The following is a 27,311-nucleotide window of genomic DNA, read 5'->3' on the forward strand; positions in this document are numbered from 1 at the left end:
GTGGTGTCAGCTTATGGCTTTTTCTGGATCTGGGTTTTGCCTGCCAGTAAGCCTGTCATGGCAGCTGTGTGGTTAAGCTGTTTTGGGTCCCCCACAGGAACCATCATCTTTCAATTGACTTAAGGATTGTCTTTCAACAGACTGATCGTCTAGAAGTATGAGAGTTAATCTACTATTGTGGTGTATAATATTTTTACTAGCAAAGCACACAAGATCCAGGTCCAGTGGTCTTCCAATAGGGTTACAAAGCAGTTAGAAAATAGAGTACCATATGGCTTTAAAATGCTAATAACATCCTTTTTGCACCAGATATTTCCATTAGTCACAAATGCTCTGAATATAATAGTTGACCAAATCAACCTATAACTGGAGTAACATTTCACTGTTCCTTTTTAATGTTTGTGTTTCCATTTGGAAATAATAAACATTTTTCTCACTTGTATTACCTTGTAAATGCCAAAGGAAAATGAATGCATAATTAATGTGAATATTGAGATTTTTGGTGTCCCAGTCCATTAATTTTAATCTCAGAAATTCATTGTCCTTACAAAAGATGTGAGGCAAAGCCACTTGGTCTGTATATAATTTCATGAAACCATGAACATCCTTGTAACTAATTCAATGTAGCATCATATAAATGAAACATGGCCATGGTTCCCTAGAGTCAATACTTTTGGACATCAGCAGAGCTTGGACAGACGATCCAGGCCTCCCAATAATGGACAAGGTGATAATCTGCCAGGAACATTTATATCTCTTGAATTTCTTTTGGTAAGCACACAGGTACTCTTCACCGACAGGTTCATCAATGGGTCACTTCATTTTTATGAGTTGATTTGGAGCTAACTGTTGTACTCTTTTTAATAACCTAACACTTGCAGAAACATCAACTAGGGTTCTAATTAAGTTCAAATTGAGGAATTTGTGATATTAGCATGCTTGAGGAAGGTATAACAACCCAGTCAAGTTCAAACTCAAGTTCTGAGATACTGTTGCCTTAACTTTTTTTGTGTCTTCCCTAGACCATTGGATCTCTACTTTGAATGTTAATAAATATGATCAGGGTTACTTGTTGAAATTTGATTATTTATGGAAGCCACCTCCAACTTTCTCTTTCAGTACACCTTGAATAAGCCTAAAAATCTGAATTTTTAATAATTAATTCAGGAGACAATTTGAAAGATAATTTTAAAACATATGAGTCACAGATAAATGGGGGTTCACTGCGGTATTTCTTTACTTGCATACATTGCACATTGATCCTGGCTATTCACCTTTTTCCCTTGACACCCCTCTTTTCCACCTAGCACCTGTCGATCTTATCTAATCTTACTTGGTGATTGGAATGTTTGGGATATCAGTTTCTTCCTCTTAGATGTTGTCCCATCCCTTCACAGTTCAAGAGACATTTTGAAGGTAGTCATGAGCATGCACTTTGTTCTACACTTCTCTGGATCTTTGTGCTATCAGAGCTGTCTCAGAGGTAAAAGGGGATGTGTCTTAGCCTCATAATATCTAGATGTTTCCTTCATCACCTCTTCTTCTTCATCACACAAAAATCTTGATACAGGAGTCTTTGAAGTAACATACATAGTCAGAAAATGACAAAAAGATAAGAAAATATTTTTAAACATGTAATTCAAGTAAATGAAGGGGCATACAGAATGAATATGTATGCTGTAAATCATTGAATAGTTGTAACAATTAAGTTCTGATCAACTTTCCAGACTTTCCAAATAGTAGGAAGAAACAGTCCATTCTTGTGTTAGCTTTTATTGCCCAATGAATAGAAATACCCAAGGCTTACAGAAAACAAGCATGTCTTAGCCCAGGAATTGGGAAAAATGGAAGAAACCCATTCTCTTTTATAATGTAATTGCTAGCCTAGGATTGTATACAGAATGTTGAAATAATAATAATAATTTTCTTGCCTTTGTTTCTGGCTTTAGTGGGAGGACTTTAAATTTTTCCCCACTAGTACAATGTTAGTATATAGTGGCTTTGGATCTGTTGATAGAATTCTGTGATTTTACTTCTTCAACGTTTTGATGAAGTGTATTGTATGAACTGACCTCAGATGTTTTACTAGACCTCCATACCACGAGATACTATCTCTTCATCATGGTGTTTATTTATTTTTCTGGAGATTTATCTATTTATTAACATTTTATGTGTATGAGTGTTTTGCTTGTATTTATCTATGTATTTATCTTCTGGCTCATGGAGTTGTTACTGATCCCGTGGAACTGGAGTTACTGATAGTTGTTAGCCACAATGTGGGTGCTGGAAACAGAATATGGGTCCTGTGAAGGAGCAGCTAGTACCCTTACCCACTGAGCTGTGTCTTTGTTTCCCTGTGTTTCTCTTTATACATAGTTGGATTTTTACTTATGAGTACTTTCTAATGATTTTTGGTAGATATGCTTATAATAGTGTTCTATCATTTCTTTATGATGTCTAATTTTAAAATTTTGATAATGTTGGCTTCATAATAAAACTAATTAGGAAGTGGGCCCACCTGAGACCTATGTCTTTTTTTTTTTTTAAATCTCAATAGAGGTCTACTCAGAAAGTCTATTATTTGTGTAAATTTTAGCAGATCAAATCTGTCTTTAAATTGGCCCATTTAATTTATCAAGTTGGTGAATCTAAACTTGTACATAGTATTCCTTCCTTAGCATTTAAATCTCTTAGTAAAACCCTCTTCTATTTCTTGCATTGGTTATTTGTATCACTGCCCCCACTTTTTTCTTATTAACATCATTAAAGTCTTATCAATCTTATTGATGTTCTCAAGAAAAGAGTTTGAGATTTTTCCTTAGTTTCTGCTTTCAATATAATTTTTCTGATTTATGCTTTACTTAGTTTATTCTGCTTACTTTAGATTTAATTTGTTTTCTAGTTTTTTAGATTATTGGTTTTTTAAATTTATTTTGTGTATTTTTTCTTTCATCTGTGCTTTCTTTCATTTTGGTCTCTTCTAGTATATTAGCACAAAATACATGGGCTAATTGACAAAACAATATTTTCTTGGCATTTCCATCACTAGGAGAAATGGTTCTTTTTTTCTATCAGAGGTAGCTAGCTCACAAAGGACAAGATTCTATAAATCTCATTTTGTAAAATGTTTATGAAAAGGAATTAAAATTTTTTATCCCACCCCCCAGTTTGGTAAAACTTTTGTTTACATGAGGGCCTTGCTGCATTTCCAGATGGCCTGCAGGTTAGTTATCTCCCCTCTTTTCCTTTGCTTGGCTTTCCAAATTAGCCAGTTGGGTGTTGACTATGAGATGAGGAACGGCCAAGCTTCCCGGTTGTGGTCAGAATAAAAAAGAGAGGTTATATGGTCATATGTCCTACCTGCTAGCCCAGTTTGGGTCTTGGAGCACTCTTAGCAAAAAGAAATCACCTCTCTGTATTACCTTTGTTTTGTTCTTGTGTTTTTCTGTGTGGTGGCAAGGATATTCTTTTTCAGCACCACACAAGACTTCCACACATGCTATGCAAATACTATATATGTACTCTACCACTGAACTACATTACTAATTTTTAGTTTGTTGTAACTGGGCATTCTGATTTTTATTACATTAATATTCCTTTTTAAAGTGATTTACTTTGAATGCCTTTAATCCCAGCTCGAGGGAGGCAGAGGCAGGTGAATCTCTGTAAGTTTGAGGACAGCCTGGTCCACAGTTCGAGTTCCAGGACAGCCAAGGCTGTTGCACAGAGAAACCCTGTCTTGAAAAACCAAAAACCAAACCCCAAAAACAAAACAAAAATTTACATTTATTTGTATGGGTATTTTATGTGTTCTGTGTGAATGCTATGCCTGTAGAAGCCAGAAGAGGTCACCACTTCCTCTGGAATGGGAATAATAAATGGTTATCAGCCACCATGTGGGTTCTGGGAACTGAACCTGGGTCTTCTACAAAAGCAACACATGCTCCTAGCCAGGGCAACCATCTCTCCAGCCCCACATTAATATTACATTTTGGAAATTAAAATACTGAAGTCCGTACTGATTTGCATTAGAAAGTGTGCTACGATACCTTATGGCAATACTGCCTTTTAAACTTTTCCAGTAGTTTAATGATGTGATAGGCCATAATAATATTAGCCTTACAGTACAATAATAAAGGCTAGATATGCATTTTTATTTGTTGTTTTTCCTTTCTTCTTGTTGTTGTTAGTTTTGTTTGTGAGAATAGGGTCTCCTTTTGTAGGCCTGCTTTGAACTTATGACTGTCCTCCTGCCTCAGCCTCTAGAGAGCTGAGATTATAGGTCTGTGCCTCCATATCTACCTTGCTTTAGCTTTGCATGTTTTTCTTATGATTTGACTTGTTTTTTTGAGACACATTGTTACAAATCATCTAAACTTTTTTTTTCAAGATCACCATTAAGGCTTTAAAAAATGTTTCTAAAGCTCTTTGTTTCAACTGGGGTCCTTTCCCCTTTCTCCTTCTGGAAGCATTCCCCCCGACCACCCATATTTACCATGGCAACCTGGATAAGCTCCTGGACTTACAACTCACAACAGGAACTGTTCCTTCCAACTGTGACTGTGTCTGTAAGGATTTTTAGCTTTTAGGCTATCTCTGTCCAACCTCTAGCAATTTGTTATTACCATTTAGGTTTGAGTGTCCCAGCACATGGTTCCCTGGGTACCTCCTGCCCTTTTCCTGGATTCTCTACATTCCCTAGACTCCTACCCTCTCCACTCTGCTCTTCCTGACTTCCCTGAGCTAAACAGCACTGCTGGAGAGAACAGGGATGCACAGTGAGGGGTATGTTTGAACAGGAGGAGATAAGGAAGGCCTGAGACACCAGGAACAGATTCTGATGTCAGAATTGGGGGAGGACTCTGTGGTCATCAGAAGAGGACCGCTGTGAGCAGCACACAGCTGTCTAATCATTAGGAGGGGACACTTCTTGGCCCTCCTTAATTTTGAGCAGTCTTTAACTGAGTGGGAGAAAAGTTGTTAGATCCTTCACATTGCCCCTGAAAACATCCAAAAGTTGATTTAAAAAAATATTTTCTTCTAATAGTGTGTCAAACTGGGGAAAAATTATGATTGGAGAATATAATCTTTCTTTTAGAAGTTTGATTCACAGCCAACAGCAAATGGATGTTATAGATAAAAGAGAGTGTGGTTAATAACAAGGCAAAAAATACACCGTTTCCTAGGTGACCACTTCCAAGCCCACCTATGTCAGTTATGTTTTCTTATAAGTGCAGTGGGTTATAAGATTACATGAAGAGCCAGCTATAGGAAATGTGGAGCCCAGTTGTGAAAGCATCATACCAATCAAATGAGGAGACTTCATCAAATTCTCTGAAACTATTCTTGCAAGACAAAGGACATAACGTCTCCAAAGACAAATCTAATTCATGAAAGAAACTGGCAAGCAAATCAACTTAACATTAGAGCTTGGAGGTCCCTTAAAACTTCTCTGTTCAAATACCTAGAGATATAGGCAAGCCTAGAGACATTGCAGATGTGGACAAGCTTGCAGTTAGATGTGGCACTGGGGTTGGACTAGACTCTAGGTTCCAAAGGTTTCTAAAACTGAAACAAAAATTACCTGTCATGTGCAAGTGAGTCTGAAGGTGTGCTTCACACACACACACACACACACACACACACACACACACACACACACACACACTCTCACACACACATACACACACCGCAGGTTTGCTAGTCCATGTAAACACCTGGTTCCACAGTCACTTTTAAAATAACCATTCAGAGACTTAATATTAATTATACATCATTTGCTCAGGCTTATTACTAATTAGCTCTTACAACTTAAATTAACCTATTTCTATTTATCTATATTTTAACACGTGGCTTCATGGTGTTGCCTGTTCTCTAGTACATCTTGTTGCTCCAGCAACTCCCTGGCATCTCTCCTGACTTGGCCCTTCTTCTCCCTGTATCTCTGCTTGGATTTCCCATCTGGCTCTATACTGCCTTGCTATAGACCAAAACAGCTTCTTTATTAACCAATGGTAATAAAACATATTTACGGCATCCAAAGGGGTTATCCCACAGCAAGTCCAAGACATGGGAGACTGCAATCCTCCTTTTACGAGAGTTTACTATACCACCAGGCTTCTAGTGCACTATTGTATAAAAGCTAGAGCCACAAATGTTGCAGCGTCCAGGTTTTTATATAGTCATGGCTTCTTTGTCTCCTATACATGACTACTTACATTTTAACTGAGTGCTTCTGATATTAGTGTTCATGTTTTCCCTCCCATACCCTTTCTGACCTTTCTGGCAATGTCTGGGGGAAGTCTTTTGGTTCTCACAGTTGGTTTGGGAGCTGTAACTGACAGTTTGTAGAGGATTCTGCAAAACACCAAATTACCATGCCTAAATGTCAACTGCTAGCCGAGGAAGCTCAACAAATCTAGCAGTGTCCTCCATTAAGCCAACAGAATACATGAAATTCTATGTGTGGAGACTGATTCACAAGGCTTTACCCCAGGGCTTGGTGATGGAAACTTGTAATTCCATGTACTTGGGAAGCTGAGGCAGGAAGATTTCAAATTCAAAGGATGCCTGAGTTACATAGCAAGTGAAGAAAATCAAAGCTAGACTGGGAAACTTACAAAGATCCTACTTCAAGAGGAAGAAAAAAAATGGAAAAGGCTTGGCGTATTGGATGAGTGGTGTGGCATCATGCAGAAGGTCCAGGGTTTCATCCCCAGCACAGTTAACGAATAAATAAAATGAACATTTAAAACCCATCTATAAAGGATTTAATCCATATACTTTTTAACCCAAGGCTCTGAGCTATTTTTAAATGAGAAACAAAGACATAACAAAGACACATGCACTTTAACAAAAGCTGATACTCTTAAGTTAATAAAGCATCAACCAAGAGCTATGACAATACGGCGATTTCCAACTCTCTACAGGATATAGAAGCACTTTCACACTCTCTTTTAACTATTAAAGTATTGCAGCTGTCAAGTGAAGTGGGGAGGGAAATATTCTTATAAATAAAACCAAAGCCCATAGAGCTCAGGCAAATATCTCTGGTACACAGCATCTGAATTGGCATCCAACAAACTTAGCATCTCTGCCTCCAACAATGTTCTCTTTACCTTTATACACTGAAAATACAACATATGGAAATGTTTAGAACATGCACAAGTTCCTGTGTCTTATGCTTTTCTCAGGTATGGAGACAAGAGATCCCTAACTTGCATTATTTTCTGTAGAGGGAGAAATGGAAAATAGCACTATTTTTCCAAGGGCAACTTTACCTCAAAGTGGATTAATTTTAAAAGTCACAGCTTGTCCAAAGCCTGTTTTCTTGGGACCACTTGGTCTGTGTTAACTTTAAGTGGAGTGAGCTGAGTGGCCAAAATCTATGGAGGGCTCCAGACAGAGGTAGCTTGTTCCTAGAGTTTTTAGACATCGTCGCTCTGCTCACTGCCTTCACTGATGCTGAGTATGGGGATAAAGGTAATGGATTTCATCTCTATCTCTTGGCCTCAAAAGTTACCACCATCAAGAATATTGTCTATACCACTTTGGAACTAGATTGTTTCCTTTCAATTTTTCTCTTAGCTTCTTTGTTACCTTGGAACAATTTCACATGAAACAACATGCCTAGCTGAGTGTTTCAGTAACATGATGTTGGATATCAGTAGGAGATCTCTGGTGAGTTCTAGAATTTTACTGTAATGTTTTAAACCTGCAAGGTAACGGTTTCTTCCACTTTGTGACACTGGTTATTTAGAACTCTTAATTTTGGACCTTTAAACACAGGCATTAGTGTAACATGTAAGGATTGGTTTTTACACCAGGAACACAATGAGACTGGAAGATACCTTATTGGAATTTATTTTAATGTTGCTTTGTTTGGTTTTCTGTAGCTTCACTCTGAGTATTTTTCCTGTCATCCTCTTCTTATGGGACTCCAAGGTAAATAATTTATTTTCAAGTGTTTTTTTTTCCTCCTTATAATCTTTGTTCCATGGCAGAATGAAGGCAGCTTTCTTCCCTGCTTTAATGTCCTCTCAACCCTTTTTACATCTTATTCCTGTTACCCAAGTCAAAGGGAAATATTTCTTTGTAAGTACTAGTTTTATGAATGCCATAGAAAACAGAGCCTTTATGCCTGGTTTGTCCTTCGCACCCCACAGCTCAGAGAGGGGGTCAAGTTTGCTCCTGACTTAGCTTCCATACAATGCTTTGGCTTCCTGCATCACCCGACACTTGAATTTACTAGAAAAGCTGGCATGGAAAGACCCTGATTTCAGAGGACTTGGGGCTATGAAGGAAGCAGAGCCTAACCTACCATCCCTGGGATCCTCCTGAGTGGGTATCATAAGGCAAGAATTAACTATTAGAAGTTCAAGGAAATAATGCTTCAAGATACTGTTGAGAGAAGCTTCTAGTCATAGGAACATGTTCAGCAGCCAGTGTTGCAAGTTTTCATTCCTAGAACCTTGAATTATTCATTTAGTATTTTGTTGATGCAAAGAAACATTCATGATCAATTGCTGATAATGCTTAGCACTGGATTCATGGGTAGTTAACTGACCAGCATTCTTAGAAAAGAATTTCCCTTATACAGGAATGTACCCATGATCTGCCTTCTCTAAGAGTAGAGAGATTTGTCTGCAGTGCATTACTTTCAGTAATATAAAAGTAATTGTACCGTGGACATCCAAGGTCTCCTTGGTCACATCTAGTGTCACAGAGAAAGAAATGGAGAGTGGTGGGGGAAGAGGGAAGAAGAGGAGAAAGAGAAGGAAGAGGAGAAGGAGGAGGTGGAGGAGAAGGTGGAAGAGGAGGAGGATGAAGAAGGGGAGACTACTCATAGAGCTAGACCAGTAGAAATCCTCTTAAGTTGCCACATGAAAACATAAATGTTTGTGTATAGGATTTGCAACCTTGCGGAATGAGGCTAATCTTGCAGTTAAACAGGGAAGTTATGCTCATCACCTTAGAGTTATGGTTTTGTACAGAAATATGCAGTAAAAGTAGTAAGAGCAAGCACCTGAGAAAGAGTGAAATGCTGGGGGGAAGAGAGAAATATATATACACACACAAACATTATATTATATGATTATATAATATTATATAGCAGATATTATATATATACCCCAGAGATGGATTAAATTAATGCATATTTGAGGATCAGTGGTGATATTTTGTGGACTTAATATTTTCACCAGCTGTTTCCAGAATGATACGTAGAAAACATCTGCACATCTGCATGAAAAGATGAGAACCATTCCTGTCCACATTCTCCTGACTTCCTACTCTAACCCATCTCTCCTACTTAGAAGAAGTAAATAGCCATCATCTCTCCAGCAGAGCAGATTTGTTTATCATAACTTAAATAATACAGACAGATAAGAAGGAATTTCTGTTTGGGAGAAGTAGCTGCGTGAACAAGTGGAAAGAAACCCGAGAGTACCAGAATAATCATTTCTCAGGCCTGTGCTAGCTGTGATGTGAGTCGCGGTGGGCAGTCCAGTGTTGGCCAGAACTGGGAGTGTGTGTGGTGTTTGTAGCTTCAGATCCCTCCAACTGAGCCGTCTTTGTATTTACTCAGAGTGTGGAATGTGGGGTGGGACAATAAAGCCCCTAATTCATCCCAGCGAGGCTCAGCAGGGGGACAAAGCATGTACAAGCGGCACCAGGAGAAGTCCATTTAGCAACAGGAAGCTAATTGCTTCATCTTTATTTCACAACAAGATCTAAACCAGGTGTCTGGCAGGCATCCCACATGTGAACATCCTTAGATTCCCTGTCATGGGCCATGGTAGCCTTGAGTGTGCAAAGGCTAAACAGTCATCAGGTGACCTTGTGAGTCCTAAACTCAGTGGCTGGGGCTCTATTAGAGCTTCTGGCTGGGCCATGTCCTGGCATGTTTATCTCTACTCTACCAGTTACACAGGGTGTACACTCCTCACATACTCATAAAGAGGTGCATTATGGACATGGAAATCTGGCAGTGGTTCTTTGACATTAGCATGCATGAGGAGTATTTGGAAAGCTCGCCGCCTCCTTCAGGACATTAGCATGCATCAGGAGCCCCTTCAGAGATCTGATCCAGGAGGTCTGAGATGGTCAGCAAATGCATTCCTAGATGATGCTATTGCCCTGGTCTATGACCATAGAAGAGGCTACTGGTATGCTAGATATAAATAAAACAAGAAGAAAGCCACAGGACAATATGCTTCTCCCCTTTTTTGTGTGACTCACAACTCCTGAGTTTTTATCTTGGTCAAAGTTTTATGGCAGGGCCGCCTGTATTAACCTTGTCATGCAGTTTTTCCAGTCATTGCTACTGGGTAATACACCCTCTATTGCCACCCTCTCACTCTTAATGGTGCAAATAAATTAATACTCTTATTTAGAATGACTCATTATTTGGTCAGAAAAGAAATTCACATCCAACGTGGGCTGACCAGACCTGAAGGCTGGTTTCATAAAAAAAAAAAAAAAATCTATTGTGTTTTCATACGAACAGGCCCTTAATAAGAAGCATAGTTTCTTTTTCTTTGCTTCTCTTCCCAGAGAACTACCCTGACCTCTGTGCAATGAACATTTTCAGGAGAGAGAAGTCGTAGATGGATGGGAGCAAGGGCTGCTTACAGAATCATGGCAAGGTTAAAGAAGTGATTTACAATACATCTAGAGGAATCAGCTATTTTTCTCTATTAAAAATAACAAAGGTTCTGCATGTACATGTTAGTCGGATTGACTGAAACAGGAACTTTCTAGAAGTACCAAAAAAGGGAGAAAAACAGTTTTATAATTAAAAAATCTTGAAAAAGAGGAACATAACCACCAGCCTAGACAAGAAGGAGGTGCAATCATTTGGGAGAGGTCATATGTTCCAGGAGCTAATGAAAATCTTGCCAAGGGCCATGGCAGGTTTCTTCCTCTTTCTACTTTATTTCCCCACTTCCTTTCCTTTACATTATTCATGACCCACTTATTTGGCTATAATATGTAGAAATAACATTCAAATGCAACCAGGAAGGAGGGGGATGGCTCAGACATAGACCTTGTCTTTAGGAAAGCATAGGTTTGACAATGTTGCCATGTTTAAACCCAACTGTGCTCAAACTACAATCATCCTTCCACACTGAGCAGGTTCCACATCTCTGAATTCAAATAACCTACAATCAGAACGTATCTTTAAAAATTTCATCTGTTCTGGATGTATAGATATTTTCCATTGTTCTCTGAAAAGTGTAGCATAGTAGCTACTTTCATGGTGTTCGTATTGACATTGTGCTAGGTATAATGGTGAATATAGAGATAGTTTATGCTGTGGGGGAGGATGTTACATGCATTCATTCTCCATAAAGCACTTGAGTATTATGGAGTTTTGGTGTCTTCAGTGGATAAGGTAATCTGACATCAACCCCTCATGGTTGCAAAGAGGTGACTGCATGCTAACCTTACCCTGCCTTTTCATCTTTCATCCCACATTGAATCATCCTCTCCAGTAGCCTTTGTCTTTGATTTGATTGGCCACTGTTGATTGTGGCTGTAGATTTGAACATGTGCAGTTCATATTGAGTAGGGTTAGGTATTTAACACTTACAGCACCTGAGTGTTTATGATAGAGTCTTTACCATTCCAGCTATCTAAGGATAACATGTGACCCAAATAATAGGAAGTATCTATGACTTACATTTGTGGCTAATCCTAAACTAGACTGGATTATTTCATGTTAAATGTATTGTCATAACATTAAGTGGTTTACTTTATAAACATACTGGCCATTTTCTTCTTCTGGAAGTCTTGTAGGTCAGGTGTTATCCTAGTCATGGATGTGTCTTTGAGACATCCTGAGACCCTGACTATATGGATGGTTGAATAAAGAAGGAAGATACAAAATGGCAGGTCTTGGGGACCTTCCTTGATTAATGACTGTGATAAAGTACAGTGAATAAAGAAACATAGTTGTTGTTGCTATAAAAATCAATGTCTGCAGGGTTAGAATCAGCTCCATCCTACTTGTGTAGAGCTATTAGGCCAAAATTCAAATAATAATGTGAGGAAATTGTATTAGTTTTTTTATTGCTGTGATAAAACACCATGACCAGTGTAATTCATAAGAGTGTTTAGTTGGGCTTATGGTTTTAGACGGTTAGAATCCATGATGGCAGCAATGTCTGAGAGCTCACATCTTGATCCACAAACAGGAGACAGACAGAGAATGTGTGTATGTGTGTTTGTGTGTGTGTGTGTGTGTGTGTGTGTGTGTGTGTGTGTGTGTGTGTGTGAGAGAGAGAGAGAGAGAGAGAGAGAGAGAGAGAGAACACATTGGGAATGGTGTGAATCTTTTAAAACCTCAAAGCTGACTCTCAGTGACACACCTCCTCCAACAAGCCACACCTCCTGATTCTTGCCAAGCAGCTCCACCAATTGGGGACCAAGTATTGAAGCCTGTAAACCTATAGGGACTATTATCATTCAAACCACCACAGATATGGATACTATATGAATTAGAAGGTTGTGAAATTATACTCTCTCTCCCTTTCTCCCCCTTTTCACCGACTCTCTCCTCCTCCTCTCTCCTTCTCTCTGTTGCCCCTTCTCAAATACAAGGTACAGGCAGGCCTCCTTCTGTGGCAGCCAGACCCAAGGTTTTGTGATTACACAAATCCTTTGGCTGACTCTTTTGTACACTTAGGAAGAGGATCCCTTGCTTTAGGGGCCAGAACAGAGTCTTTGTCAGCAAAGAAGTGATGCTCAAAGCCAATGAGTGATTGCACTCTGGTTCCATGGTTCAGCAAACACAGTGTAGGTTCCACTTATCAGTGTAGTACCAGGTATGTGGTCCAGCTTTCAAGAAAGGAAACTGGTATCTCTACTAGCCCTGTGGCAGGCTCTAGTTCATCTTTCTTTTCTCCATCTTGGCTAAGCCAAGTGGCACTGGGGAGAAGCCACATGCTCCTCCTAGGAGTAGGAGGCTAATCAACTTAAACTTTGTTATACATTTGGGCAGAGGGTGAGGGAAATTCTGTGGGCATATATGCAACCAGGGTTCACTTCCTGGGGGAGCCAGATGTACCTTGACCAGGTATGCATGGCTGCAGGAACTGATTGGAACTGATGCTAGAGATGAAAAGTCTCCATTGTTCCAGGTTAATGAGTTCAGATGGGAGGGGCTGAGTGTAGGCACTGCCTATACTAACACAACTTTTTGTGTATGTGTGTGAGATAGGGTGCCTCTGTGCAACCCTAGCTGTTCTGGAACTCTCTTGGTAGACCAGGTTGGTTCCAAACTCACAAGGATCTGCTTGCCTCTGCCTCTCAAGTGCTAAGATTAAAGGCACGAACCATTACGCCCATTTTAACACAAATCCCTTAGAAAGGACACCAACTTAGTTTTAAACATTTCTGATTCTCTGCTCTGCATGGTGCTGGGTGCTCTGCCTGACAAATTTACAAGCATTGTGCAAAGACATGGCCTGCTTTGCTAAAGCTTTTTTTTTTGGCTAGCAATGGGCTGTGGCCATGTATTTGTTGTGTCTGGTGGTAGTTGAGTAACGTCCTGGGGGAGATAACCTTGTCATCCATAGAACGTGTCTAGGAACACTGGACTGGAAATGTGCTAAGGTGCAGGCCACGCTGTAGTCAAGGGTGATGCTTTCTGGTGTGTTCCTTGTAGAAACATCAGGGCAGAATTGTAGAATAACATAACCAAGAATTCCTCTGAGAAATCATTTGGACTAAACCCCATGTGGAGAACCTAGGACAGAGAAAACAAGAAATAATCCCCAAGCCTTGACTCACTTTTGTCTTGATGTCGCACTGTGTAATTTCAAGTCTTCTGTCCTGTCACAGTGGAAGTGAGGATCAGAGTCAATTTCTCCTCTGCGCTCTGTCATTCTAGCTGACACAGTGTGCTACTGAACAGCTTGCAAGTATTAACCCTAATCGGCCAGGTATGGATTGCAATTCAGCCTCACAATTACCATCAGAACAGAAACCAAGTTGAACCTCTGAGTGTCACATTGTTACTGAATAAAAATTAGAACCTAAAAAATGTGAATGAGTTCAACAAATATTTATTAAGCTCTTATTAAAGGTGATCTCAAATGTCAAATGGAACAATCTCCTGAATGGCTTATTAAAAATGAAGATTCTAGATATTATTTCTAGAATTTCTAATAACAACATTAGGAAGAAGCCAAGCCATCTATATTTTAACAGTTATCTCCAAATGATGCAAATGTCAGTGCTGCAGAGCATACAGCGAGTTACAGTGTTTCAAGAAAAGGACACAGTCTGAGAGCTGGTACATATCCTCTTCCTGTCCTATTACCTTGCTGCTAGAAGAAACTCCAAAGTGCTTCACTTACCCCAGATAATTTAGACTTATTACTATAATGCTGTCCATATGCTCCAAACTCCAGAACCTAGACCACCTATCTAGAACCTAGATCTGGAACCTAGACCCCTTCTCCAACTCCTGAAGCACATACCTCCTCAGTACTTCCAGGCTCTTGTCTATGAGATATCTTGGCATCCGCATGCTAAAGCTGGGCTTTTGCAGTCCTTTTAAACCTATTCTACATGCAGTTGCCCATGTTATTGCATTTTTCCAGTTATCCAAGTAAATCTTGGGGAAATCTTTGAGTTCTTTCTTTCTTTCATACCAGCCAACTAATATGTTAGGAAATCCTGTAGCCTGCAGCTTTTAACTTTATCCAGAATTGGGCCAAAGCCAATTCAAAGCCTCTATCATCTCCCTTGGTCTATACCCAGTGGCTTACTAATTGGCCTTCACGAATACTCTCCACTCCCACTACAGTCTATTTTCAGGACAGCAGCCAGAGAGAGCCTGTTAAAATAAGCATCAGAGGATGGGGGACTTTCCTTGGTGATACTCCATGTTTCTCTATTTTGTCCAGAACAAAGGCCAGAATACGTACACTGGATTATAAAACCTTATAAGAAACGACTCTAGACTGTCTAATAATCTTGTCTTTGCTGTGGTCCTCCCTGATTCTTTTGTCACATCCCATGGGGCTGCTGGTTCCTCCTGCAAGACCCTTGTCATGTTTTTCTTTAGGTCCTTTGCTGCTTTGCCTGGAATATTCTTATGCTACACAGTCTCGTGTTTACGGTGTCATCTTAACCAATCTGGGTTTTTATGGAAACGGTTCCTTCTCTGTGATGTCTGTCTTAGCTGCCCTATCTGACATTGCAATGTATGACCATGTCTTCCAACTACCACTACTTCTTCTGAACCTCTTCCCTTTCTCAATTCTGTGCTATTTCCTGTATCTTTTTTATTTTGTTGCTGTCAAACATACAGTGAAACTTAGCATCCTTTGTTTAATGTCTCCTGTCTGTCACCTGAATGCAAGCATCAAAGGTGTGGAGGCCACTAGCTACTTCTTTTTTTTTTTGAGGCAGGGTTTCTCTGTGTAGCCTGGACTGTCTTGGAGCTCACTCTGCCTGCCTCTTGTGATTAAAGGTGTGTACCACCACTGTCCAGTGACTAACTGCTTTTATCCCATTGCCACAAGCACCACAGCAGTGTCTGACACATGGCTGATGCTCTGCTAGTGTTTGTAGATTAAGGCTTGATGTTCAGCACTTCTCAATACTTTCCAATGAGACAACATTTTGAAACATTAATTCATAGCAGCCCTTTCACCTTATATTTAAAAATGAAAAGTAAAACTAACCAAAATAAAACAAAGCATTAACCCAGGTGACAAATAGTAAGTAACACAGGCAACATTAAACATTTAATGGAAACTGTGGGTCGTAGTCTAAATTTACCTGATTCTAAAATGCTTTCACTACTTAACACACCATGTCTCAAGCACTATCCTATTTACAGTGTACAAAGGGGAGAGGCTTGGTTTCTGTTCTGTTTTCCATTTGTTAGAAAAGACAGATGTACAGAGAAATAATTAGAAAACTTCAACTAGTCTAGAAGGTTTCTGCCATTGTTTATCATAGCAAATGCTTAGATGAATCTATTCCAAAGCAGAATAGGCACATGTATCTGGTAAGTTTCCAGGAGGGTAGATTGGTTTATGGTGACAGTGGCTACCATAAAGTAATGCTGGAAATATGAGGGGGCCTTGGCTAGTTACTGAGTGTTGGATAGTTTAGGAAAGGTAGATTTTGTGAGGACCAGGAAAGTGGGGATTAGGTTTGGGGAACATGGCATTTTCTAGAGACAAGAGTATAAAGACAGTAGTCTGGGTAACTTTATTGGGTTTTTGTTTTGAATCCATTGAAACTTCTGATAATGGGAAAGCTGTGCATTACAAGAATCATTTTGATGGACAAGTGTATTGTGGGATATTTGTACACTGTGTGAAGATGTGCTGCTGTGATTGGTGTAATAAAAAGCTGAATGGCCAATAGCTAGGAGGAGGTATAGGAGGGACTTCTGGGCAGAGAGAGGAAGAAGGAGGAGATAATTGAGGCACAGAGGAGATGCCAGGAGACACAGGGAAACAGGAAGTGCAAGATGGAAGAGAGATAATGCCACATGATAGAACATAGATTAATATAAATGGGTTAATTTGAGTTATAAGAGCTAGTGAGACAAGCATAAGCTGGGGCTGAGCTTTTATAATTAATAAGAATTCTCTGTGCCATTGTTTGAGAGCTGGCTGGAGAGACAGAGAAAGACTTGTTACACAAGTATTCAATTTTTTTTCACATTAAAACTATATATTTTCACACTAAAACTATGTACTATGTGCTTGCTATGTGTGAGTAGAAAGGGCTGAAATTGAAAGAGTGATGAAGGAAGCCTCTACTTTTTGCAGCTGGTAACTGGCAGGGATGTTGGCCAGTGAGAAACAGGTACAGTCCAGGGCAGTGGACAATTGGCAATGAAGAAGACAGAGAGCCCACAGCAAAAGAGAGAAACATAGTCTGGGTTTAGGTATCAGAAAAGGATTGCGGGGAAGTGCCATTCAAGGTAAGACTCGTGGAATGGAACGGAACGGAATGGCAAACACATCGAGGCCAACAAGAGGATGAAGAGTGTTGTAGGCAAGAGAACGGCAGGTGCCTAAACCCAGAGTTCTCCAGAAGCCAGAAGTGCAGTGGAGCTGAAAATCTGATGAAGAATGACAGCGCAGACACGGAAGTTCTTAACCAACAGGAGCTTCAGTTTCGTGAGAAAACAATTGTCATTGTATGTTCGAGTTTGCATGTTAGAAGCCTTATCTTACTGCATCCGATAGTATAGTTTGGAAGAGACAGACAGGAAGAATGGAGATCTGTTCAGGAGTCTCTGAGATAATCCAGGCAGGCGTGGATGGACTGATGGGATTGGCAAGATTATTTAAGACTTGGGGAATGTGGGGATGCATTTGGATGGCAAACAGAAGTGGATCAAAATGGATCTCAGGTAGCTTGTACAAATGGGTCCTAGGAGAGCCAATTACTGACTTGGGACTGGACAGAAACGGCATATGCTGCAGGAACACAAGTGTGTGGGTGTGAGTGTGAACTGAGCAGCTGTTGCAATAGATGGGATAAAGACACAATAATAGTAACGATGGAGGGACAAGCCATTACTTTTTCATCAAATTTATGATCATTATACCATTACTGGCAAGAAGCCACACCAGTAGTGATGATGGCACATACTTCATAATCAGTCTGTAGTTTTCTAGATCATTAACTGATAATATGCTGAGCTGTTGAGTTGATACCTCATTTGTTTAGTCAAGGCTTACATAAGGGGAACCATTTGAACCTTTCATAACATACAGGCAGGGCTTGGAGAGAAATTTTCATCATCATATAAACTGTATCTTAGGAAGTGTGTTATCAAAAAATCCCTTAAACATTGTGACTTTGCTGTATCAATTCTTTGATATAAATTGTGAGTATTCAATTGAAATGTAGTGTTTATCAATCACAACCCAGTGTGAGCTACTGCTTACCTCTGAGAATTTCTTTTTATTTTATTATTTGAGACAGAGTTTCTCTGTATATCCCTGGCTGTCCTGGAACCCACTCTGTAGAGCAGGCTAGCCTGCAGCTGAGAGATCTTCCTGCCTCTGTTCTCAAGTTCTGGGATCTAGGGGAGGAATGCTACCATGCCCAGCCTGAGAATTCCTTTTTCAGAAAGGACAGTCTGGGAAGTGTTCCCTGTAAAGCCTTAAAAAGTAAGCAGAGACAAGGAAGGCCAAGTGTGTCTCATGTCAGGAAGTATGAAGGAAGCTTGAATCCAGCTTGATTTTTCATGGAATGACTTTTCTCAAACTCTTAGCCTAGTTTATACCTTATATGTTAGCCATCTGTATTGCTCACTATATCTACAGACAAAACCCCATTCTGGACTTGCAAGCAGTGTTCTTTAAAAAAAATCAACTTAAATGCAACTTTTGAAAGTGCCAGTATAGAAATCAAGACTTCAAACTACCCTGCCAGGCAATAATTGAACTGAGGGCAGCCACACTGAGCTAAGAATGACAGGCAGCCAGAGCTACTTGTGCCCACCCTGACGCAGACTTTCCACTCACAAGAAATTAGATCCTCAACAAATAGCCTTGGTAAGATATTTCTGCCACCATTTAAATAAACAGGTGAGTTGGGCTCTTTCTGTCCCTTCCCACAGATGTGATCTATAGTAAATAGATACAGAATTCCAACTCTTCCCCCAAGACACTGAACTTTAGGGGCTAGGACTACAAGTTATAGACCCTGGCCACAAAAGATGTTTCACTGATGTCACTCCGGGTAACTAGACTACTAGAATGTTGATGTGCTTATAGTAAATATTCAATAAATAAATTATGGGAAAATGAATAATATATGAACAGTTCAGGGCTGGAGACATAGCTCAGTAGTAGAGTGCTCTGCCGGCTGCTCTGAGGCTCTGGGTTCAGTCCCAGCCTGCCTGACAACTTGACTTCCTTGCTTCCCTCTAGAGACTTTCTGTAGATGAGAGTTCCACTCTCCAGGTGCAATGGAATACTTGGGGGAAGGATTTTCCCTAGAAAACACATTATCTTTAATCTTTGCAGTACACATGATTATTTAAACACCACCAACTTAACGCTCACAGAGGTTAAATATTTTATCACTCAAATTACAGATGAAATCGCCTGGATTTGACTGCTAATGGAGGATGGATTGTAGTGTGTAGTGGGATATAATTATGATCCCACTTCAATCTGTCTTATCATTGTTGCCTGTCTTAGTTAGGGTTTCTATTACTGTGAAGAGACACCATGACCACAGCAATTCTTTCAAAGGAAAACAGTTAACTGGGGCTGGCTGAAAACAGTTGACAGGATAGAGATTTAATCCATTATCATTACAGCAGAAAGCATGGCAGCATGCAGGCAGACACAGTGCTGGAGAGGTAGCTGAGAGTTCCACATCTGGATCTGCAGGCAGCAGGAAGAGAACTGAGACACACTGAGACCTCAAAGCCCATCCCCTGGTGACACATTTCCTCCAATCAAGCAACACCTACTCTACCAAGACCATACCTCCTTAGAGTGCTACTCCCTATGGACCTATGGTGGCCATTTTTTATTCAAATCACCCAATTGTCTTTTCCCCCAGCTGCACATTCTTATTTGGGTCTCTCATATCTTGTGTTCTCTTCTCCTTATGACATAGTCTCAGTTTTGGCCTATCTGCACATTCTCTTTTTAGTTCCCTACTTCTGAAATACAAATTTCCTGAGAAGAAGTGTGTCCTATTTGTTTGCTGTGATTGGCTAAATTTATGGAAGGTGCCTAGATCTCAGTCTAATCATCAGTCACAAATAGCCACTGAGAGTTGGTACAAGGATATGGTTCTTTCCTGTCTAAGAGATGGAGGACTTTGCAGATATCAAGACAGAATCCAGACCACTAAAGTGATTGTGGAACACAAGAAGTATGTTTCCAGGTATCTGTCATGAACTACACAGTACTCTATACATCTTTATTTATCTAACTTTTGTAGCAGTCAGTGGCCTAGAGAGCATCATTATCCTCAATTTATACACAAAGAATATGAGGTAACTTGTCTACTTGAACCCAGATAGCTGGCTTCAAACTTCTTGTTCTAATGTTCATCCTTCCTATCAGTTAGATATCCTAACTAGTACTACAACTTCTGGGGTTTTTTTGTTTGTTTTTTGTGTGTGTTGTTGGTGTTATTTGTTTGTTCTGAGGTGGGACCTCATTCTGTAGCTCAGACAAGTGTCCTGAAATTCACTTCATAATCCAGGCTGGGTACAAACTCAGCAGTTCTGTATCTGTCTCCCAAGTGTGGGGATTATAAATGTGAGCCCCAATATCCAAGAATGTAACCTCTTTAAATGCCAGTTATTCCATATTTCTGAGAAAATAATACCTACCTAGATGCCATAGAAAATTCTTCTTAAGACTAAGTAAAAAATTTATGAATATCCTTTTTGATCTTGGGAGCAAAGTATAGATATTTAAAATACCCGTCTAAAACAATAAGAAAAATAAAAATATAGAAAGATTTGTGGACCTTCATTTTTTGATAATTCCTTTAAAAACCATGTGTCAGCTCTCAAGTTCTCATTATGAAGGAGTCATACATATCTCTGGGTCTTTAACATGACAATATTTTTTTCCTCCCAGGTCTGATCAGATTATTGCTGCATTATTATTGCTGTATCAGCCAAGAAATAATAATATTGAAGAAGGGCAGATGTCTAGGATCTGCATCTATTTTTTTCTTTTTCCTCCTCCCACCGGTGATTATTTGTGGGATAAGACACATTTATAACACACTCTCAAGCTCCAGAGAGAAGGTGTGAGCAACCATTTAGTAACAGCCTGTTCTCCTGCACCGTTTCTCTTTTCTTGAGATGTTCAGCAACAAACCACAATGGAAAGTGCTTTACCCTTCCTCGTCAGCTCCTTAGTTAAACCCCTCTTATTTTCCCACACTCAGAACCGGCCATCTTATAGCTAAACAAGAGCCCCTCAAAGGAATTATTTCTTCACTTTCCTCATTTAGGAACCTCAAAGAGGCAGGTTTTCAGAACAAGCAGGAATGCTGGAGTGTTTAAGGGGGGAGAGTGGAGAATAGTTGCAAGTTCTCTCCTTCCAGGCCTCTGTACTGCAGCAGCAGCAGCAGCAGCACATTAAATGCCAAAGCAGCGCTAGCCCCAAGAACATATTAGTCTGCTGTGGGATACTTACAGCACCATGGTAACAATTATCTGTAGACTTCACATGATGCACTTCTGGAATTAAAAGATACCCATCTCTTTTCAGAAAAACTAACACACACACACACACATAGATGAGAAAGAATAAGAGAATATTTAAACCAGACTGTTTTTTTTTAAATTAAGAAAGACTTTATTTGTAATTAATCTTTTTCAGTGAATGTATTTATGTCCTTTCATTTTCCTTCATACTTCTCTCATTTTCTTTCACACTGAGGAAGGGCAGGCTTGTGTTGCAGGCAGCTAAGGCAGTGCATTCATGCTTATGAGGTTGGGAATACATTACATTACATTTTACCTCATAAAGTTGGTTATGTCCTTGGAGCCCGCACAAAAATGAAATTTCCTTTATTTGTTTCCTTTGGAGTAAGCTCATCCAGTAAGCCACTTGTCTTCATTTTAATTAGGTTGGCGACCATACTGTCCTCCTTCATAGCACTCCACTTACGTCCTTGTCCTGGGAGCAAAAAACGCCTGCTCATAAGCACTGAGTCAGGAGTCAGCTGCGGTCCCCTGAAGACACGGCAGACATCCTCACCATTTTCTGGCAGGCACTGTCATCGTTGACAAAGATGAAAGAGGTCTTTGGGGTAAAGATGGTTCAGGAAGATGCAAACTGAGTATTTCCATTTTCCCCTGGCTATAGGAACAACCAAAGTGACAAACTTGGCAAGACAATCAACCAGTTACAGTTGTTTTTCCATCTCTGTGGTCAGAAGCTTTCTGTAACCTAACTATAAACACCGAAACCACACCTGCATCAGCCAGTTCCTGAGACTGTATTTGAGTTTGTAAATGCTAGGTTCTCATTTGTAACAAGCTGCAATGGTGGATGCCTGTCAAGTGTGAACTAGTTCTGTCCTCCAATGGCTGAAGAGATCAACTAAAATTACCTTTACAGAAAGAATTCATGTGGGTAGTTAGTGTCTTATTCTCAGGCTTTGACAGTCCATTCCCAAGTAGCGAACATTAGAAACCACTGTTTTATGTCTGGCTAATAGAACCCAGGAACTAAGTGGTCCAAATGAAAACAATTTTTAATGTTAGGAGGTAGTTAGCTGATTGTAAACTTAAGTAGTAACAATGGACTTCCTGTTCTGGACCAAGATGGAATAGACTTTGGCCTATCTCTCTTGCTAAATAGAAATCAGAATAGGAAGAAGAGTTGGCTTTGGAGCTCAAGATAACTGAAAAACAACATGGCAATGGGTGTTTTCTTTTTGTCTCATCTATCCAACTTAAGATGATGAAGAGGCAGGTGACATAGCAACCCTAATGTGAACAGACAAAAGTCTCAAGAAAAATTCCAATGTCCCTAACCAAAGGGCCAAGAAAGGAGCAGCAGAGCAAGGCTGAAAACTCTCAGACAATGACCTGTTTCCTTCCCCCACATACCATGGAAAAATAAAGACCTATAGTAACCCTGCTTCCACTAACATTAGCAAAGGCAGAGTGTGGCATTTGGACTCCAGCCTGGCCAGTTGTAACGAGACGTCCTTCCTCTCTTCCCCCATAGAAGGTTAGCTGGGAATTAGGACATTTGCCTCTTAGAGGACCCGAGTGAAGCCCTTGAACTTCCCTGCCGCGTGGCAGCAATGAGACTGTCTATAAGAGAGTGGAAACGGATTTCCATGACGCCACCGAAATACCTCACATTAGATAAAAAGAGGCAACTCATAGTCAGCAGCTTTAATACGAACTAGATGCTGCAATGATCTGACAAGGAGTTTTAAAGTAGCCATTAGGAATATGCTTGACACAAAAGTGCAGGGGACCCCAGCCAATACATGCAGCTCAAAGCAAGGAGAAAGTGGGAATTTTAGCACTCAGGAAGATGTTAGTCAAGATTAAAGTCTCACCGGGAACACTCGGCAGCAGATGGAGAGGACAGAGGAAGGAATCCATGACAGAGAAGACACTGGAAATCATCAAGGGTCTTGGAATACTCATATCACCAGAGTCGCAGTGAGAAGGAAGGAGGAGGGTGGGCAAAAAGATAGTCAAATATACAGTAACTGAAAATTAGCAAATTGGACAGATGATGTACTAGAGAGTTAAGATTAATCAAATGGCAGAGAATTCATCATGAGAGAGGCAACCCATGAGAGCCCAGAGACTAGCTTTGAGCTCTACACCCTGTTCCAGAAGCAGGGGCATTGCTCTGACAGACCACTGACTGCTCCCTGGGGTCTGGGACAGTGATCTAGGGATTTTGCCTAGGTGAGAACTTAGTCATAAGCATAGAGAGCTTAAAGAGCAAGCAAACTGACTTTGGAACAGAGAATGGAGAAGTTTAAGCCTAAGCGTGAATTTGAAGAGAGAAAGAGAAAGGGCAGGGGGCAGGGGAGAGAAAATAATAGTGAATAACTACAAGGAGGCCTTTTAGTAAACCTGACAGAACCAGAGAGGGGTGTCCCCCTTAAGAATCCCCCGCAGTCAACAAAACTCTTGAGCCAGCACTAAAAGATTACAGTATAACACAGGGGTACAGATTTAATTAAGCCAGACAGTACAGCAATGTATCCTCCAGGGAACTGGGAAAATGATTAGTGAGGACTAAGGAAGGTGTGATATCTCAAGCATAAAAAGCCAGGGCTAAAAGCCCTAGTGTGTGCATGCCTAAGACTGTACCCTTTGGCAGTAATGTCAGGAACTACTGAGTGCAAAGGAAATAATTTCACTGGTAGTCTGGCCAAGTCATGAAACAAAGAAACAAAATAATATCTGGAGAGAAGTATTAAATCTGGTAAGAATATGTTGCTAAAATTGTTCCCTTTGAAGAAAAAGAAAAAAAAACATGTAAACAAAGAGTAATTGTGGCATACCACACACACACACACACACACACACACACACACACACACACCAAAACAAAGGCAACAGGAACCTCCTGGTAGTAGCAGACTGTTGACAATGGGCTGTTACTGATGGTGCTGGAAGAGCACAAAGAAGCTGACTTGGTGTACTATCTCCCCCAGAGTAAGAGTGTACACACACCTGGATGACAATCCTGGAGTTGAAGACATATTAATGTAAATGGAAAACTCATCTGCAGAGCTCTATAATGCATTTGAATCAGAGAGGCCGAGGATACATAAACAGTGGTTATCCAGTTTGAAAGACAAAGAGGGGAAAAAGGAAAATAAAAGAAGAAATGTGGGTCACATTAAACATGCCAGTAAGGCATAATGGTAATTTCAGTAGGCAAGGAAAGGTAGGGAAAAATGAAGAACTAATGACTGAAAAATAATGAAAACTTTGTTGAAAAACAAGGTTTCAAAGGACACAGATGTTGCTGGAGGGCTTCTCTCCAGGTTCCCCAAGCCCCGCAGTCCCACAATCCATTTATAAAATAATCACTCAGACGCTTATATCACTTATAAACTGTATGGCCATGGCAGGCTTCTTGCTAACTGTTCTTTTATCTTAAATTAACCCATTTTTATAAATCTATAGCTTGCCACATGGCTGGTGACTTACCGGCGTCTCTACATGCTCTTCTCCTGGCGGTGGCTGCAGTCTCTCTCTTCCTTCTTCCTGTTTCCCCAATTCTCCTCTCTCTTTGTCCCGCCTATACTTCCTGCCTGGTCATTGGCCATCAGCGTTTTATTTATATAGAGTGATATCCACAGCACTTCCCCTTTCTTCTTTTTTTTAAAAAGGAAGGTTTTAACTTTAACATGGTAAAATTACATATAACAAAACAATTACCGAGCAAGAATTATAGTTACAATATTAAAGAAGATGTCCTATCTATCTTATATTTGTGAGTTTAAGGTTTTATAGCTAACTTATCTTTTATCATAACTGAGGAAATTACGACTATCTAGTCTTCAACCACATCAAAGACCTGAGAAGGAACATAATGGTACCTGAGAAATGGTAGATGGATGCAAGCAACTTTCAGGAATCTTGCAAAAGTAGACCAAGACAGCTGGCAGCCTGGACAGTCACCTAATGTTTTTCAGCATTGTTGGTGCATTCAAATTGGCTACAGGCCTAGAATATCTGACAGACCATTTTTAGAAGCAGGAATTTTAAGAGACCATCTTACCCTGTCTTGGCAGAGTACAGTGGTCGCTTTCCTTGTGTCCCACTTGTCCAGAAAGGGCAGCATTGCATTTGTACTGTCAGCCATCAAGGCAAGGGCAGTTCTTTGCCCAGTAGGCCATTTTGTGCCAAAAGACAAACTTCCAAATGGAAATGTCTTAGAAGCCCAACATTCTCTCGGGATCAATTGGTGCAGCCAGGAGCAATTGTGTCTCACGTCAACAGAATTCTAAGTTATTTAAATGCCATATTCTCTAGGTCTATGAAGTGTTTGAAGATTACCTATCTATCTGAAATATATCTATGTATACCTAGAAGACTTAACTAACATGGCTACAAATATGATTATCATAGATGACTAATTATTAATCTATTTTTTAATTATCCATTACAACTTTAAATGAGTTATATAAACACAACACCTCAAACAAGAATAGAAATATATACATATATAGAGAGAGTATAACAAAATTAACTTCAAGTTTGTATCAATGAACCAAAATTTATACCAATGTAAAACATTTTAAACAAGTTATTCTTTAAAAGTAGGTTCATTAATCTACCCTTTAATCTTATCATCTCCATATCCTATATATCCATATCATATCCCCTTTTCTTTTTTAGAAAGAGATCACATTTATAATCAACCTGTTTTAAATAAAAATATTGGTTTTTCTCTGTCCCACACCAGAGGGCTCTTCTGATTTGGGACACAAGAATCAGTTAACCATTTTTTTTTTTTTTAAAGCAATATGTCTGGGTTTAGAGGGGGAGTGAGCCAATTCCACCTCTAAAGCCAGCTTGGTATATTTGGGAATTTGGGCGTAGCATCTCTTACTACTTCCTGTTGGAGGGGGGCGCTGTATCTTATGGGGATGCAAAGAAAATTTTAGACCTATGGGGTAGTCCGTGAGGCTGTATTGTGTGAACCAGTTGCCTTGAAACCGATCTGGATGTTGGATCATCTGGGCCATGGTGTCATCGGAGTCCTTTCAGGGGTCTTGGCTGGTGAAACCTGATGTATCTTAATCTGGAACAAGTCCACAACCTCTGGCTTTCTGTGGAAACAAAAGCAGAACCTCTTTTCCAAAGTAACATATCCTTATATCCAAATTTTGAAGTCAAGGTACCTTTAAAATATACATTTTGGCATAACTCAACAGGTTTTGTAATCAAATGTTTTTCTTTAGTTATGAATATCAAAGAGAACATAATCCAGATTCTTTGTGTGGTAGCCATCTTTATGTGGCTTATGTTTTATATTACCTTGAGCCTTGAGCCTATTGCTTTAAACTGTACCATTGTAAGCCTGAAACGGTGCTGTGGCTGCTGGCTCCGCCCACTTCAGCTTCCCAACATGGCAGTGGTACGTTTTCCGCCAGCTCTGGGAGTCATCAAGTCTCAGAAATAGTGGGTCTAAGCTTTTATCAAAGCAGCGTGTAGCCCAGAAACCTCTTTTTTTTTTTTTTTTTTTTTTTTTAAATATTAGTAAAGACTAAATCTACCACACAGCTTAATTTGCCGCTGGCAGATGCCTCATTTCCGCCATACTGCCGGTCAAACGCACCCGCCAGGAACCCGCCAGTGTCCAAACTTGCGTTTTGCCGCATCTAGCTGCCCGTATGAGACAAGAAGCAGGAACCTGGTTTTGGCTCTGTTTAGAATTGGTTATTAAATATTCTCAGGTTTAAGGTGGAAACTCGAGCCATTGGGCGCCATTTGTTGCTGGAGGGCTTCTCTCCAGGTTCCCCAAGCCCCGCAGTCCCACAATCCATTTATAAAATAATCACTCAGACGCTTATATCACTTATAAACTGTATGGCCATGGCAGGCTTCTTGCTAACTGTTCTTTTATCTTAAATTAACCCATTTTTATAAATCTATAGCTTGCCACATGGCTGGTGGCTTACCGGCGTCTCTACATGCTCTTCTCCTGGCGGTGGCTGCAGTCTCTCTCTTCCTTCTTCCTGTTTCCCCAATTCTCCTCTCTCTTTGTCCTGCCTATACTTCCTGCCTGGTCATTGGCCATCAGCGTTTTATTTATATAGAGTGATATCCACAG

The sequence above is a fragment of the Peromyscus leucopus genome, chromosome 1 (genome assembly GCF_004664715.2).
Source record: "Peromyscus leucopus breed LL Stock chromosome 1, UCI_PerLeu_2.1, whole genome shotgun sequence".
Taxonomy (NCBI): Eukaryota; Metazoa; Chordata; class Mammalia; order Rodentia; family Cricetidae; genus Peromyscus; species Peromyscus leucopus.